Genomic DNA, 6,000 nt, shown 5'->3' with positions numbered 1-6,000 from the left:
GTAGGGCATCTAGCTTGAAGACATTTGTGATGCCCTGGAGCTTGAGGTGACACCATATTGTTTTGTTTGTTCAGCTTGCCGCTAAAGGACTGCAGAAGCCAGATGGCTGGCCTTATGAGGTCCATCTGCTTGCACATATCTAAGTCTCTGATCTGAATAGTGCAAGATTTTTTTTTGTGGAAGCATACACCCACAACCATAAAACAGAGCCGTCTAGAACTTGTTGCTGTGTGGGGAATTGGACAATGCATGTGGAAATATGACCATGCTGGTGTTCATAATGCTCTTCAAAGCTACAACTAGAGTCCAGCTATTTAGCAGATGATTGTTGCATTTTCAATTTTTTTTTCTTGCAGAGGATTATTCATGAAGATCTTGAAACCGCTATCCACAGCATATTCATTCATAAGTGTTAGTGATGCTACAAACTTTTTGGGCATAACAGAGGGAGATGCCATCGCATGCACTACCCAAGAGGGATGGATTTTGGATCCTGCTGATGTTGCATGAGCTCTGTTTTGAGCTCTTTTGGAGTGGAAGAGCTTGAGTTGCTTTTTTAGAAAGTTCAGAATGTTACTGTTGCATAGTTACCCGTTGATGCAACCATTCTTGGCTGGTTGCCAAGCTTGCTGAAGAATAAAGACCTTTTTGTGGAGAAGACACGGAAGGCCCTCAGTTTGAAGAATTAAAATTATGGCACAGCATCAATGTCAAAGAGTTGTTGTTGTCATCAATCCTGGAAATACAACAAGAAAATCAGACAGTGTGTTCACAGGTCATTGGAGTCATAATAGGTCTGCAACCTGTAATTCTATTATAGAGATCAAAAGCTTGCCTTAAGCTTTGGCTGTTGATCTGTTTCATGCAATACAAGGTTCAATTGTACAGCTTAATTTGGGAACTTTAGAGAGTGGAGAACGTGTTGTGGAAGTTGCCACTGCAAGCTAATTTGGCTTTCTATTCGTCTTCAGTTATTACTGGCAAAAATAAAAACAAAGACTTGACATCATTTTCTCATCTTGCTTATTTGCTTGATTGATCTTCTATCTTGGAATTTCTCAAGGACCTCTGTGGTTGCAATTTTGCTTTTGAAAAACCTTTGATATCTCTGGTGAACCCAACGTGAAAGCATCGCATTTAAAAAAATTTCAGGATGGGAGACACTTTAGCATCAATTTCAGCCCCTTCTACGATTCCTGCTTTGTCCTCTAGTTTGACTCCATCATTGACTTCTGTTTCAAGTACTTCTACGGATGATTTAAAATAGATTTTGTAGAATATGTCTATGTATATGCAGCTTCAAAATGAGCAGACACAATTGTATATGCAACAGCAACAGCAGTTACATCAACAACAGTTGTCTCAGCAAAGGCAACTATATTCAGAGCAAGAGAATGCAATCAGCACGACTAAGGCGATTGAAGCAGTTGAAAATGAAAAGAAGCTATTTGATGGCCATAATGTATTAGCTTATTTGAAGACGTATGAGATTAAGATGGGATTTTTTGGAGTAGCGACAAGACTTATGAGTAAATATGTTCTTCATCTTGTCACACCTTCCTTGAGGATAAAAGTGACTGATCTTTTCCTTCAAAAATTGCATTGTCAAGATTTTAAGAAGGCCCTAAAAGAGGAGTATTTTCTTGAGGACTTTGGGATGGCTACACGGCAGTCATTCTGAGAGTGGGTCTACATACCAAACAAAGGTCTAGCTGCTTCAGAATTGATACAAGAATTTGAAGAGAGGTATAGTCAGCTTGATGCTATTGAACAAAGAGAATTGGATGTTCAGAAAGTTGAGCTTTTCTTGCAAGCTGCAGATTCTGCTCTTCAGGAAGAATTAGGAGAGTTTCTTGAAGATCGCATGAAGCCTATGGGTCTTAAAACGGATTGGCAAGATGCCCATGATGCAATCTCGACTTTGACCAAGAGGAGGATATGGAAGACCCGCCTACAGAATGGATCTATGACACCGACGCCGTCTTCAGCTTCTATGTCTGCTTCTACCCCTGTCATTTCCTCTCTTCCTCAGCCAGTTACTTGGCCTATGCCAGTGCCTACTATTTCTAATCCTCTTATTCCTCCTGTTCCAAGACTGATATCGGCTCCTTCTGCTCCAAAATCATCCGCTCCGTCGGTTCCTTCCTCTCTTGATGGCATAATCAAAGGTATAATGGATTTGACACTGGAGTCAGTTAAAGTAGAATTGGTGGGAAAATTGAAAGATCAGTTTGCTTCGACCGCGCCTACTATTTCTTCTAGTGCTCTTAGTGCACCTAAGAGAGATCGAAGATGTATTTGGTATGATAGTACAGACCATGAGCATTGCAAGGATTGTGAATCTTTTCAAGATGCAAAGAGGAAGAATTTGGTATTTTGGGGACAAGATGGCAAGATTTGGTTGATTGAAACAGGAGCTCTGCTTGTTGCTATCAATGTTGGAAAAGGCAGAATGAAGAAATTAGTAGATGATATAGCTGCCGGTACTTCTTATGTGGCAGCTAGAGGAGATGCTTCTGCATATGGAGTCCAGATTGAGAAAGGTTTAGAGAGTCAGTCAGCATTATGGACCTATGCTATGGAAATGGCAAACAAGGGAAAAATTCAGTAGACTATTTTGACTAGTGCAGGTTCTAGCATCATATCTGAGATAGGTTGGGATTCGTCTGTTGACAGATACACTAATTATACCTACTTGGCTAAGTCTCAGGAAGCAAATGTACTTGTTGAGGAGAAATGTAAGAGAGATGAAGAGAATCCAAATGCAGTTATAAAGACTAGAGGAGGTGAGTTTTTTACTCCACCTACTACAGGGCCGTCTTTGAGAACAGGGCCAGAACGACAAATGGAGGATGCTCAAAAGAAAGAGAAGAGGCAGGAACCTAGACAGAGAAAGCAACCAGGATTTATATTAATATCTGATATTGAGACATCTATGGACATGAAGAAAATCTTTAATGACAAGATACTTGGCAGTGAGGTGACTTTTACTATTTCTGAGGTTTTGGGCATCTCGAAAAGAGAGTTTCAAGATCAGTTCCAAGAAGTCCTGAAGAGAAACAGACATACATTGCCTAATACATCATAGGGAGTTTTGATTGGGGAGTTGGATGAGGATGAGAATGAGGTTATGGTCGAGAATGCTTCTATTTTTCCATAGACAGAGAGGAGGGCTCAGCCTATGCATTATGCTGAAACTGATGAGCCTATCTTGGTACCGTGTTGTCGTACTGCTGCGCATCCGAGGTGTGAGATCCACCAAAAAGTTGTGTGTGTGATATTTGCTACTTTGTACATACTTAGTTGTTGTGTTTGCATTTTTGTTCTATGTGCCAGCATAGTGGAGAAGGGTTTGGAAGTGAATATATTTGTGGGAAGGCAGTAAGGACTAGAAGATGTTTAAACGGAGGGAGAAACGGCAAGATGCATCATCACATGCCGGAGATTCCAAGAATTCACATGCAGAAGATTCTAAGCATTCCAATGTTAACGCATTGAAGAGGAGTTCAGCCATTGAAGAGCAATCTAGTGCTGAGACCAAACCTGAAACAACTCATTTCCAGAAACACAATATACATTCTAATAGCCACACAGATGGTTCTAAACAGGCTGGTCATGTCCAGAAAGAAGATTACTCTATCAAGGTTGGAGGTAAATATGCATCTCTTAATAAGATCCATTGGAACAAGGGGCGCCAGATGCCATTCTTCAAGGACACAAGGGATAATGAAAGCGAGGAGCAGTGTGATAACCCAACAATCATGGACCTTTACAAATCAAAATGAGTCTCTAGTAGAAAGGCATATGAAAGAATGGAGACTGAAAATGGGAGGAGCTCTTTAGTCAAAAATAGCCATGATGAATATAGCAGCATTGGGTCTGTAAGTAAAAAAGCGGAAATTAAATCTTTTGAAAAAGCGGGCAGCGATTCATCTATTCCTGGTAAGCTGAAGCTCAAAGTAGGTGGTATTACTCATATCGTGCACTCACCTGGAGAACAGGATCAATGGCAGAATGTGGAGAAGATTGAGACTTCTAGTTCTATTACCAACAAGGGTCCTTTGCTGAAAAAGCTTGTGTGTGTCTCCAAGCCTGGTAGACAAAGGCAACATCTGATTTTACAGGACAATTCAGACGAAGATGGTTCAGGGAAGGATAATGCCACAAAAAAATTCAAGAGTGTCACACGACATAGGGTTGAGGGGGAAGGCTCTCAAGGGATAGATAACTCAAGTCAGCCTCTGATAGCTGTGCGCAAAAGTTCCCGAGTACCCAAGAAATGGGTGATTGGAAAAACAAAAAGCAACCCGGGGGGGGATTCAGTGGAGAGTATACGATTGTATTTTCAGTGATCTTGCTGTACCAAGTTGAGAAATTGTGCACAGTCATGATTTTAATCGATGCCTTACATGCTTCAAAGCTGAATGGGATCCAAAGGATACCGCTGAAAATCTGATAGTTATTGGCCGCTATATAAGCGATGACTTTGATGGCATTGCATTGCACCCAATCGACTTCATTGACATCAACACACGGCAACTTGTGGAAGAGGTGGTTGACAAAAATGTCGCAACCATTAGTCCTATAAACAAGCTTCATCCACGATTAAATTGCTTGCACCTGTACCTATCCATATTGTTACAGATTCATCACAATTATCACGATTTTTTTTAGAGCCTGATCCAGAACAGGTGATTGGAATTTAAAAAAAAAAGCAACGGGGGATCGAATGTTTTTGGGGGGGGGCAGAGATCCAAACGGTAGAGGCTTGCTGGTTCTTCCAAGTCGGAATAGAACGATGACATTACCATGGTGTCTAGTAGGATTAAGAAGCTGATCCTTTCTTCAAAAACTTAAAGTGCTGGAAATCGCCACACCTATATTGAAATCCTTGCCAGTTGAAAGCACCTAGAAATACCTGCTTCTAAGGCAGCCTTCATCACTCTCGTATTCTGGCGAACATGGTTCTCTGGATCTCACAACAACAGCTGCACTGTTCACTCTTTATCAGGAGTGGCAAAGAGTTACAACTGAAAAGATAAATAAGCAACAGGAAGAACGATTCAACTTTAGTCTTCACTTGATGAAATCAAGTGTAATGGATCTGGAGGATGTGCATGCCATCAAGGTGGATCTAGGGGAGATGAAAGGAAGGTTAAGGGAAGTGCTTGAGAATTACAACACATTACAGAAGAGGATACATTGAGAGGGGCCAGAGTTCCTTAAAGGTGCTGCCAACTGAGCTCGAAATCCGAGAACCTGCACCTCCAATTACAGATGGAGAGAACCCATTCCAGGAACACCCTGGTTATTTACAGATCCAGAGACTAGAGATGGTGCAGAAATAGAGGTAACAAATCCATTCATGTGGCTGCTACCATATGAATGAGCTGTGTATATCTGTGCAAAATTGCACCAGATCTGGTTGGCTGTTACAGAATTTTTATCTATGCAAGAGAGCTGTATGTATCTACAAAAACTGTACCTGAATACAAAGATGTCTTCTTGATCCTATTCCAACCTCTTAGATCTTACTTCAGATTTCTTTGTTCCTTTGGAAAAGACAAGCTATTTATATGACATGAATTTTTGTCAAGATGTTTATTGGAGATGCTCCCATTCAGATGAAGCTGATTGTATGTCACATATTATCTGAAATTGAGCTTTCAAATTGAATCTGATCTCGTTAGATTGACCTTCTATCCTGAAATTATTCAAAGTCCTCTGTGGTTGTGACTTTGCTTTCGAAAACCCTTCGACATCTTTGGTGAACCTGACGTGAAAGTGTCGCAGTTAAATTTCAGGATGGGAGATACTTCAGCATCAGTTTCAGCCTCTTCTACAATTCCTACTTTGTCCTCTACTTCAGCTCCATCATTGGCTGCTGCTTCAAGTACTTCTACGGATGATTTAAAGCATATTTTGTAGAATATATCTATGTATATGCAGCTTCAAAATCAGCAGACACACTTGTATATGCAGTAGTAGGAGTAGTTGCAT

At 40.8% G+C, this 6,000-nt stretch overlaps 1 pseudogene; it reads right to left on the bottom strand.

Moving 5' to 3' along the window:
* Positions 1–5,271: 5,271 nt before the first annotated feature.
* The window catches only part of LOC148025947 (uncharacterized), a 71,264-nt pseudogene continuing 70,535 nt past the window's right edge, over positions 5,272–6,000 (bottom strand).

Source organism: Lygodium microphyllum, chromosome 14, assembly GCF_053477565.2.
Source record: "Lygodium microphyllum isolate KBCC chromosome 14, Lygodium_microphyllum_v1.1.10, whole genome shotgun sequence".
NCBI classification, from domain to species: domain Eukaryota; kingdom Viridiplantae; phylum Streptophyta; class Polypodiopsida; order Schizaeales; family Lygodiaceae; genus Lygodium; species Lygodium microphyllum.
Note: the sequence above shows the minus strand (reverse complement) of the source record. Positions and strands in the feature narration are given on the sequence as shown.